Genomic DNA, 12,438 nt, shown 5'->3' with positions numbered 1-12,438 from the left:
ACAACTTAAGGCTTTAGGTAATTAAAACTCAAGCAACAGAAAGTGATAGAAACAGAAACTGCTGGTAGACTTTGAAATAAGGACTGAGTTCAATAAATTATCCACAAATACATTAACAGAACACAGTGATGAAATAAACATACAAAAGGGCACTTTAAAGATTGAACATGTTTGTACTTGAACCTTTTCTTGGTGGTACTGGGGTTTGAACTCAGGGCCCCTTTTCTGCACTTGTTACTTCCTACCCAGGCATGCACATAGGCCAAGAGCCACCTATTTTAGGTTTTCTGTAGTAGTTGGAGTGATAGGAACATACAATCCCACCAAGCTATGGGTTCATAAGGGGTCTCCTAAACTTTTCTGGCCTCAAACCATGGATCCTCCCAATCTCAGCCTTTCAAGTAGCAAGGGTGACAGTAAACCACCAGCACCCATCTATCACTTCTTTTTCTAATAGGCTGAATAACACTTCTAACCTCTATAATAGCTACTAGCATTTTTCTTCAATTGTGGTAAAATATATATAATACAATTTACTACTTTTGCAATTTTTCAGAGGATGGTTCTATGGCACTAAGAATCATCAGTGTTGTGTAACCATGACCACTAAACTGGAAACTCACTAGCTCCCTGCAAATAAAACTTCAATGTCTTCTTCCGCTCATGCGCTCATTCACTCCCTGTATACAGTCAACAAGCTCATCAGAAACAATTTCTTTTCAGTTTCATGTCTTCTTTTCTATTCTCACTGCTACTGGGTTTATTCTTTGTTGTCTTATACCTTTCATAACTACAAGTAATACCTTCTGGGTCTCATATTGAATAATGTAGAAACAGAGGTTAATTCAGATCCTGCCTCAGTCACTGGACCTTTAGGCAAACATCTAAGTCCTCAGGTTTCTCCCTACTGTTGTGATGATAAGGAAAAAAGTATGCAAAATTTCTGCAGTTACCAGGAACAAGGAGTTTTCACACCTTCCTCAAAGGTAGTATACTCACAGCACCATACTTTGTGTGTGTGTGGGGGGGGGGGGGGTTGGGGCGGGGCAGGGTGAGCCAGGATTTGAGCTCAGGACCTCTTACTCACTAGACTGGCATTCTATCCTTTGAGACACACCTCTAGGCCTTTAAGCTTCCACAAGGTTTAACAAAGTCTAGCATTTTACCATGGCTAGGTTGAGATGGTGATCCTCCTTTTTATGCCTTCTAGACAGATAGGATGACAGGCACAAGCCACTGTGAATGGTGCTTACTGGCGACATGGGGTCTTGCTAACTTTCTGACCAGGCTGGCCTTGAATGGCAATTCTCTCTATCTATGCCTCCTAAAGTAGCTGGGAATATAGATGTAAGCCATCATACCTGGCCTCTTTCTTGAATATTTATTTGCATCAGGATGTTTTTGTTTGGCTACACTGGGGTTGTAACTCAAGGCCTCATACTTGCTTGCTTGGCTGATATTCCAACCTTTGACCTGATGTTCCAACCTCCAGACCAGCTTTTTGCTGGTTATTTTGGAGATGAAGTCTCACAGACTTTTCTGCCTTGGCTGGCTTTGAACTATGATCATATGGATCTCAGCCTAGTGAGTAACTAGAAGTACAGACACCTTGGCTCTTTTTTTTTTCTCTAAGATATTTTGTGTGTGGGGGAGGGTCGTGGGGCATGAACTCTGGGCTTGAGTGCTGTCCCTCAGCTCTTCAGTTCAAGGCTAGTGCTCTACCACTTGAGCTACAGTGCCACTTCCGGTTTTCTGGTGGTTTATTGGAGATAAGAGTTTCACGGAGTTTCCTGCCCCGGCTGGCTTTGAACTGCCATCCTCAGATCTCAGTCTCCTGAGTAGCTAGGATTATAGCCGTAAGCCACCAGTGCCCGGCTCTCTACGGTATTCTTATTTTAAAGGCGACTCACACCTGTAATCCTATCTACTCAGGAGGCTGAGATCTGAGCATTGCAGTTCAAAGCTAGCCCAATCAGGAAAGTCCATCAGACTCTTATCTCCAGAAAATAGGAAGTGGTAGAGTACTAGCCTTGAGCACAAAGAGACTCAGGGATAGCACCCAGGCCCTGAGTTCAAGCCCTACAACTGACCAAAAAAAAAAAAAAAAAGGAAAGAATCTATAATGTATCCTAGTTCTTGTCTACATTAAAAAGTTGAGGGCTGGGAAGGTGGCTCAGTGGTAGAGCTCTTGCCTTGCATGCTCGAGGCCCTGGGTTCGATTCCTCAGCACCACATAAGCAAAAAGAAAAAAGCTGGAAGTGGCGCTGTGGCTCAAGTGGTAGAGCGCTAGCCTTGAGCTGAAGAGCTGAGGGACAGCGCCCAGGCCCAGAGTTCAAGCCCCACGACCAGACCCAAAAAAAAAAAAAAAAAGTTGAACCTGGCACTAAGAAACTCAGGAGGATCAGGGAAACTCAGGAGATCCCGGGATCATGGCTCAAACCAACCCAAGCAGAAAAGTCTAAGAGACTACAGTATTTCCAAAAATAACAAGTAAAATGTTAGGCTGGAGGTTCAAATGGTAGAATAACAGTCATGAGCAAGCAAGCTCAGCAGCCACAGTACACACACACACACACACACACACACACACACACACACACACACACACACACACACACACACACAGCTACATCTTTCTGCTAGGATTTTAATGTCTTCTATGTTCTACCCACCAATCCTATTTTCCCATTGCTCACATATCCATCAGTTCTTTAACTGAACCTTCCTCCATAATACTACAGTGTGCTAGTATGCTCATGAAGACTTTGTACATGTCTTCTCTACCCAGAATGCTTTTTCTCCCCTACCTACTTAACAAAATTTTCCCAGTCAAATATAGTTTACCTCAGTGGCTAATTCAGTTTTTGTTAAATATTTAACAAACTACTTAACTATTAACAAACTGTTTAACAATATGCATTACATTGTACATTTCAATGTCTGCTCTCATATTCTAAGCACTTACTTTATAAAAATCTTTTATAAAGGTAAATACCTTATAGACACACATCTTTCTTATAGTACTTTTGAATCCATTGAAGTATTTCATTCTAGCATTCAATATAAATTTACTTTTTCAAAGAATGAAAAAAAAATCAAGGCCCTTCATGGTAGAAAAGAAACCAAATTAATTCATTTATTGCTTAAAGATGGAAAGCTGAGAGACCCAAAATGTGAGAAACTTACTTATTTAAAACAGTTGGAATTAAACTTTTTTTTTCTTTTTTGGGCAGTGATGGGGATTGAACTCATTGGCCATAGTCTCACTAGGCAAGTGAGGTAGCACCCCAGCCCTTTTGCTTTTTAGTTTGTTTTTCAGACAGAATCTTGCATTTCTGCCTGGGTAACCTGGCCTGAGATTTTCCTTCCTCCATATCCTATGTAGCTGGGATCACAGGTGTGAAACCACACTCCCTACTTGTTGTTGAGATAATCGTGTCATTATCTTTTTACCCAGGCTAGTCTTGAACTTTGTTCCTCTTATATATGGGATTATAAGTATGCACCACCACACCTGACCACAATTATTTCACTTCTTAGCCCATTATTCTACCACATATATGAATCTTCTTTACATTTAAATGTTTATCTGCTTGAATGCTTAAATTAGACGTACAGGCTTAACATGTTAATTGCTTATTTCACCAATTCCTATTTCCAGAGTGCCCATATGAATTACTTGGTCCAAGCCCTACCCTCTCTTACTTAAACTATAAGAAAAGCCTCTTGTTTTTCACTATTTCCATTCTTGCCTCTTTCAGTTCTACACACCACATACATATCAAGCTTTTCTAAAGACAAATCATGTCACATTACTTTCTTGCTGCAAATTCTGCAGTTGGCCTCTCATCACATGTAGAATAAATCCAAACTATCATAGCCAAATGTGATCTAGCCTAGTAACATCTGCCAATCTCATCTCCTATCACATTCCTTCCTGTTCATCAAACTCCAGCCATGTTGGCCTCTTTTGCTATTTTTTGAGTATTTTAACCATGTTCCTCTTGTAGTCTTTAAATTGGCTGATCTTCCAGACTGGAATGCTCTTCTATAAGACATTTATTTAACTTTGATTTTGCCACCTCAGGGAGACTTCTGATCATCAATTTGATTGGAAGCTTCCATCATTCACAATTCTTTTGTCTTTCTGTATTCTTTCCAGCCTGGATGTAGCCTTCTGTACCACTAGAATAGAAGTTTGATGAAGGCAAGAGATTCTTTCTAACTGCCAAATTCTCACTGCCAAAATACTTGGTATATGGTAGTACTTAATAAGTGTTTATTCAATAAAATCAATTTATATTATCACTTACTAATTTATTCACTAAGCATTTATTACACATCTGTAAAATGTCAAATAGTGGAACAGGCATTGAAGATAGAAAGATGATTAAGACAGTTTTGTTCCATCTGGTTTTTAAAGGAATGAGTTCTAGAGAATTTCCTGGCAATGGAATAATAAATTACAAGACAACCTCTTAAGAAGTATAAGTGTAGACAGTATAATGGTAATTTAAGAGTAGAGCCTCTAATTTTGCCTATCACAAGTAGAGAAAGCCTCACAGAAAAGGCTATCTTTGAGTTAAATCTTTATTTCCCTTAAACTTTAAAAAAATTGATTAATACATAATAACTAACACATAATTGCTCATACGTATAGTGTGATATTTTAATACCTGTATATAATATGTTCTGATAAAATAAGGGTAGTTTCATTACTTTATGTTTGGAATCTTCTAGTTTCTCTATTGAGTTTAAATCTTAAAGGATAAATAGGCCATATTAAAACACATAAGCATAAGTTTGGTCAGGATGTTTTATAAACTTTTTACAACAGAGGCAAATGTTTTCACAGTTCAGATACTCTGAAACTTAAGTATGTGTAACTTCATTCCCCTAACACATTTTTCTTATGTAGATCATATTTACTACACAATGTTGTCATTGTAATGACTTATCTAAATCCTTTATTTGACTCTCAAATCTCTAACAGCAAAAAAGATTTTGTTAACAGTTCTTTTCCTGATGAACAGTACAAAGCATTGTTCTTCCTATGTTATTTGCTGACAAATACTTCATTTTGTTACAAAATACAGAATTAAGAACAATGTTACGTGAGGTCCTAGTGATATAACTTGATTTAAACTATCATTACTATAAATATAGAGTGATTACTGAAGAAACTTTGAGAGAAAAATGTTAAACTGAAGTCATTCAGTTTATTCATTTGATAATGATAAACATAGTTACCAGGAATGAATTAGAAGCACTATTATGAAGTCTTTTTATAGGCTACTCCCATGACTGTTGTGTGTGTGCGTGGATGTGTACATGTGTATGCACCCATCCAAGGGCTTAAACTCTGGGTCTGGTGGCTGACCCTGAGCTTTTTTGCTCAAGGCTAGCTCTCTACCACTTCAGTCATAGCTCTACTTCTGGCTTTTTGGGGTGTTAGTTGGGGATAAAAGTCTCTTTCCTGCCTGGGCTAGCTTTGAACCATGATCCTCAGATCTTAGCATTCTGAGCAGCTAGGGTTATAGGCAGGGGCCACTGTCACCCAGCTTAATGCTCTGATTTACCCTGTGAAGTATTATTTGTCTTGAACAAAGAATGAACCCAAAACCCAATTTTGTTTAAAAATCTGTCCAAGGACAAACAACAAATAAAGAGTCGAAGCAAGATTTAAACTAGGCCTATCTGATGCTAAAGCTTGAATTCTAACTGCCAACTTTGTAAAGCTTTTAAACCATTTGAAACATTTTCTTCAGTTCAATTTAATTACATTAAAGATTTGCAAAAGCATGCTTTCATCTGTTAAAGATGAAGAACACACACACACACACACACACACACACACACACACACACACACACACACACACACACACACACAGCTATTTTCGTATTCTTTTAAGTAGATCCCACCAAGGATTCAGAAGTTCATTTTTTTTTCTATCAGTTTTCTTTTAAAATCTACTACTTTAAATATTTTATCTTAGATGACACCAGTTCTCAAAACAATAAATCTATTTTTATATTTGTGACTCATTTGTCATTTATTCTTTTTTTGGGGGGGGGGGGAGGGGGAGGGTCTGGTCATGGGGCCTGAACTCTAGGCCTGGGCGCTGTCCCTCAGCTCTTCAGCTCAAGGCTAGTGCTCTACCACTTGAGCCACAGTACCACTTCCGGCTTTTTTATTTTTGCTTATGTGGTGCTAAGGAATTGAACCCAGGGCCTCATGCATGCAAGGCAAGCGCTCTACCACTGAGCCACCTTCCCAGCCCTGTCATTTATTCTTATAAGATTCAATGCTATAGCCATTAAACTTACCAAGAAACATAACATCTCAATATCTCAATGACATGAAATAGTACTCTTAATCTTCCAATAAGTCTATATTGGAATTGAATCTCCAAAGGAAATAGCTTGCCCCCTTGAATTCACACAAGTGTGAATTAGTAGAAACATAGTAAAACCCACAAAATGTCAAAACAATAATAGTTTTCAAGCTCTTATCACATAGTACTTTTGTATAGATAGTCACTTTGCTAAAAGATGCTAACCTAATTTACCAATGGAGGAAAAAAAAAGAAAAAAGAAAAGAAAAGCATGAATGCTCAGTTCATGAATGAGAAAGTGGCACCTAAAAAGTAACTAATGAAGTACAGATAGAATTAGCTAATTTTTAATGAAACTTAAAACATAGATACCAATAACTTGGGAATGGTGCTGAAAATTTTTACTTTTAAGAAACCATTATCTTGAACATATCCTTGATATTTAAAACTGATTTGCTACTTTTTATATTTTTGTAGAAACAATTATTTATAATGTTTTTCAAAGTTATACTTTGCGACTTCAATAAAGAAAACCATGTTGATACTTTATAGAAAAAGATCTGTGGGACAGATGCTTCCCCACAGCAGAAGGCAGCCAATTCCAGTAAGGAATACAATAGCATTTTCAATCGGTGGCCATCACATGCCAGGAATGCAAAACAAGAGTACTGATGATAGTCCAGCTTATGAATCACAAAATCCACATGGAATACAAATATTTGAAAACATTATTAGGAAATCCTAGTCCATCACTAAGACAGATTTATGCTGGAAAAGACTGAGGAAAAAAAATCAGATTTTACATTTGCCATATTTACTACCTTAAAGGAGTTTTAAAATATTTGATAATAAAATGATTCAATTATCAAATAATCAAATTATTTTAAGGCTATTTACACTAATGCTTTAGAATATGTTTGAAATTTATAGTACTGAGACAGCATACTCCTCAAGTACATGTCCTAATTGAGAAATAAATTTTTATTCTTAAATTGTATGAAATATCTTCACTGCAAATACAATAAATATAAAAATAGGAATCACAATGGCTTTTGTTCAACTGGACAATGCTAACACATATGCATTCTACTATGATATGAAAACAATTCTTCAGAAAAAATAAATATTCAGTAAACCAATCACAGAAAAAGCTGCAATTTTATAGTGGTCTAGAAATCTTTAATATCTTTATATATATATATACATATATATATATGATTTAATTAGGCTCTCAGTTCAGAACACTATTTTGTGAGGATGAATTCCATTTGTTAAAGCAAAAAAAGATTGTATGCAGCCTCGGAGCTGAGGAATAACTTTGATTTGAGGTAGAATTTGTAGGCTCACAGCTTTCTCATCAACCTTGGGCTGCTCTGTAACCTATTTCTCTTTCTGTGTGTCAAAGATCTCATCTTCCTGGTGTCTGGGTTTCTGAAGCTTCTTCTTCTTGAAGTAATGTCAGTGAGGTGTTTGGAAATTTTCACCTTGGTATCAATTTTTGTGGAGGTGGCCATAACTAATTTCTGGTGTGTTCTACACAGAGGAACACGGCTGAGGGATGAGGTCCAGTAACAAGTAGCAAGCCACTACCCACCTTCTTCAAGACAACCACTCCCTTGCCTCTGTGGCACCCAGTGGGGATGATTACGATGGTTCCTGGAGTGATGGTGGCCCTCAGCCTTTGCACATGCTCACTGAAGGGCTCCTTGCCATGGCTCAACACCTTTTGAGGCACATCCTCGGTTAGTGGCTGGGCATTTTCCCAAGCTTAACCACCCAGGTACCACTGTTCTTGTCACACCAACTGGTTTTGTGAGTCACAAGGACCTTCTTTTTCTTTTCAACCTTGGGTTTAGAAGCCCAGTACTTCCTCTTAGACACAATTTTTTCTGGAATACATCGCAGATTGGGAGTATCTGCTGATGCAAAACAGGTTTCAGCTGTGGTGAGGCCTCCCTTTCTCAGGCATTTTAGCCTGAGGAATAGCCTTCGACACCAGTCTTCTGGGCTTCAGGTTTCTTCCAGTGTCCAGATTCTCGGCCTTTTTACCTGCTATTTTGCAAGACAGGTAAGTTTTTAAAGATGCTAATGAAGCAGCAAACGATCAATGTAACAAATGTATAAATACATAGCTGAGCTCTCAATATAGTAAAGGAAACCCACCTCCTCTCCGAGATTCAGCGAACTCTGATTTTAGGTCTGCCCTTAGAGCATGTACTGCTGGGGAAGGAGAGTGGTGGTTAAATAAGGTTTATATTTTGGTGGACAAAGAAGTTTGGGTTCTCTTCAAAGCAGAATCAGAAATCCTGCACAAGGTGGGAATTTTAAAGCTCTATATCTCCAGCGAAAGGGTAAGTAAGGAAAAAATAATCTAGAGGTAAAGAGGTGACAAATCTCACCTAGTTTAAGCATAAAGTTGGGGTTAAGGAAGGCTCTCTGTAGAATTTGAAACCACATCCTCTGCTTTCAATTTGGCACTGCCATTTGGTTTGGGGACCTCATACAAAGAAATTAACCTAATACAGTCTCAGTAAGGTAGAACTCTAGATGCCTGATTAAAAAAAAGTTCAAATCCATCCTAGAGGTGTTTGCATCCAGCCCTCAAATCGGAATCCACATTATTTTCTGAGATAAAAGCCAGCTGAACAAATGTTCACAATTCCAAAGATAAATACACATTGAAAATAGGAATAACAAAACAACAGAATTAAGATGCCCTTGTTCCTTAGAATTAAGTTAGTTCCCTTAGAAAAACTAGGCATAGATGTGGTAATCCAGATTGGGGGGAAAAAAACCACCAAAGTTGAGTGATTCTAGCTTGAATGGAAAGCAGTATGTTTGTTGCCATTAAAGGATGCCTACCACTTACAGAATGCTTTAAATGCTGCATGCTGGTATGAACTGCCAGGCAGAAGAGTGATAGGCACACTTTGAAAACTAAAGGATAAATTGGAAAATAAGATTAAATAAAGAAACTGGAATAGAAAGCTGATGCTGAGGTCCAGACTTCAGGTTAATTGGAACCTATACTAAAAAAAATGGTCCTTTAATAGCAGAAATGACAGGTCTAATCTGAAAGATAGTATGAAAGAAAGAAACTCAGAAGAGCCTAGAAAGCTTCTGCAAAATCAAATAAAATAGATCAAAAGTAACTTCAGTATTCTGGACCTAGTAAAATCAAATTGACTCCCTCTATAAAATTGTAAGACATTCCAATTTGAATAAATGAAGGCAGAAAACATAACAAATAATGTCAGTTACTTATAACCCAAAGTAACTTAATGGGCTTTACTACTTCAGCCCACAATGAGAGAATGAAACCAATTATTTATTTGTGATGAAAGAGTTGACTAAGAAGTCTGCGAGGCATCTGTCATACAATTCAATGAGATGAGCAGAAAACAGTGGAAAACTGTAGTAGGAATCTTTCACTCCCATCCTTGAGCATGACTGAATTCAAGGTTTGGTAGTGATTAACCTTTTGTCAAAACATAAACTTTAATCACTAATTGACTAAAAGTAAAAATAATCACGTACATTTACCTAAATGTCTCAAATTTTAAAAAACGCTAATTAATACTCTTAGGGCAAGATGAAACTATTAAAGTGAAGCAACAGATCATTACCAACAAATTTCACTTGTAAATAAAGTCAAAGACTTACCTCATTATCCTAATTATACAAGTTACATCTGCCATTTCCATACAAGGGAAATAGTTCACAATGGGATCAAATGGTTAAATCTGGTTGCAATACTACTAGATTTAGCTTAACTGATCTAAGAACTATAAAGAAAACATAAAACATGGCTCCATCAAATAGCTGCCCTTAAGCCCCACTTCCACATCTTCAGCACAGGTTAAATCATTTAATCACTTAATGTTACTAAGATGTTTAGTCTCTGAATACCCAAAGAATTCACAAAGAATGAATTCTCTTCCACGGCTGTAAGTAGGTGGTCTGTCTATGTCAATGCAAAACTAGCATAACAGCTTATACAGCTGCTGTCTTTGACATATGTCTTTATTAACAAACAAACTTCATAGATTCTAACTTTGCATGTTCAAGGCATGTTTTAAAGCTACATCAAAGCTGTCAGGATCTTGAGTCATAAAAGACTTGTTCATCAGTACAAGTCCAAATGGTGGAGGCATGTGGGAAGGACTTCAGAGGCTCTATGATACAAGACTGTACAAGTTCTTGGCATTATAATAAAAGTTTCCAAACATAATATTATCTTCCATCCCCAGTATTGGACAATACCAGAATTCTCCATGACTTTCTTTTTTTTTCTCTTACAACCAACACATGTCAGGATTAACCAAATATAAAAGAGCTTAGAAAATCAAACATTTTAGAATAACACCTTTGAGAATGATGGCGGTGTTTGAGCAGTTTACAAAAAGTCCACTAGAGGGCACCAAAGACAAATGACTAAAATTCCATTAGCCGGCAATTTACCCAAATAGTGTGCAATTACCCTGTTCTAGGAACCTACCATATCCTACCATATCCTTCCCGCCTGCCCGCCTGCCTGCTTTCCTGACTCTGCCTCCCCCTCTGACTCTGCCTCTCCCCCTACGGCCCCACTCCCCACCCCACCCCCTTCTTGCTTTCTTTTTTCGGTCATGGTGCTTGAACTCTAGGCCTGGCACTGCCCCTGAGCTCTTCATCTCAAGGCTTACGCTCTACCACTGTGAGCCACAGAGCCACTTCCAGTTTTCTGGTGGTTAATTGGAGAGAAAAGAGTCTCAAGGCCTTTCCTACCAAGGCTGGCTTTGAACCATAATCTTCAGATCTCAGCCTCCTGAGAAGCTAGGATTATATGCATGAGCCTGGGAACCTCGCTCCTACCACACTCTTCACATATTTAAAATACACGATCAAATTTTCTAAATAGAGACCCAGAAACACAACAAATCAAAGAAATGTTGGACAAATGGGATTGCATGAAATTGCAGAGCTTCTGCATGGCAAAGGACATAGCTAGCAAGATCAATAGAAAGCCCACGGATTGGGAGAAGATCTTCACTAGCCCTACAACGGACAAGGGTCTCATATCTAAAATATACTTGGGGGGCTGGGAAGGTGGCTCAGTGGTAGAGCACTTGCCTTGCATGCCCAAGGCCCTGGGTTCAATTCCTCAGCACCACATAAGCAAAAAGAAAAAAGCCGGAAGTGACGCTGTGGCTCAAGTGTTAGAGCGCTAGCCTTGAGCTGAAGAGCTGAGGGACAGCGCCCAGGCCCAGAGTTCAGGCCCCATGACCGGACCCAAAAAAAAATAAAATAAAATAAAATATACTTGGAACTCAAAAAATTAAATCCCCCAACAACAAATCCTCAAAGAAACAACTGCCCAATAAATAAATGGGCTAAAGACTTAAAGAGAAACTTCTCTGAAGAGGAAAGAAGGATGGCCAATAGACACATGAAGATATGCTCAACCTCCCTGGCCATAAAAGAAATGTAAATCAAAACAACTTTGAGATACCACCGCACTCCAGTTAGAATGGCTAAAATTAAGAACTCTAATAACAACAGATGCTAGAAGGGATGTGGACAGAAGGGAACCTTACTGTATTGTTGGTGGGAGTATAAACTTGTTCAACCACTTTGGAAAGTAGTATGGAGGTTCCTCAAAAGACTCCACATAGAGCTCCCCTATGACCCAGCAATCCCACTTTTGGGCATTTACCCAAATGTTTACAAACAAGACCACACTAAGGCTACCAGTATGATTATGTGAACCAACCCAGATGCCCCTCAGTAGATGAATGGATCAAGAAAATGTGGTATATATACACAATGGAATTCTATGCCTCCGTCAGAAAGAATGACATTGCTCCATTTGTTAGGAAATGGAAAGGCTTGGAAAAATTATATTAAGTGAAGCCAGGTCCAAAGAAACATAGGTCTCATGGTTTCCCTTATTTGCAATATCTAGTATATGTCTGAGTCAAGCAGAAAAGGTCAGAGAAGGTGATGTTAGGGAAATGAACCCTAAGATATGTATTCGAATTTTTTTTCTTTCATGCGATTGTTTCTAACACATTTATAAGATGATTTCTTTGTTGCTTTGTATGTCCCTCCCCCACAGTATA

The 12,438-nt window shown here is 38.2% G+C and overlaps 1 protein-coding gene and 1 pseudogene across 1 annotated transcript in view; both read right to left on the bottom strand.

The window, feature by feature from the left end:
- Stk3 (serine/threonine kinase 3) overlaps positions 1 to 12,438 on the bottom strand; it is a 219,689-nt gene that overhangs the window by 78,539 nt on the left and 128,712 nt on the right. The gene's annotated exons all lie outside the window — the stretch shown is intronic.
- On the bottom strand, positions 7,574 to 10,005 carry LOC122102276 (annotated as a pseudogene).

The sequence above is a fragment of the Dipodomys spectabilis genome, unplaced genomic scaffold (genome assembly GCF_019054845.1).
Source record: "Dipodomys spectabilis isolate Male_0828 unplaced genomic scaffold, ASM1905484v1 ptg000783l, whole genome shotgun sequence".
Lineage (NCBI taxonomy): Eukaryota > Metazoa > Chordata > Mammalia > Rodentia > Heteromyidae > Dipodomys > Dipodomys spectabilis.
This window is presented reverse-complemented; position numbering and strand designations above follow the sequence as displayed.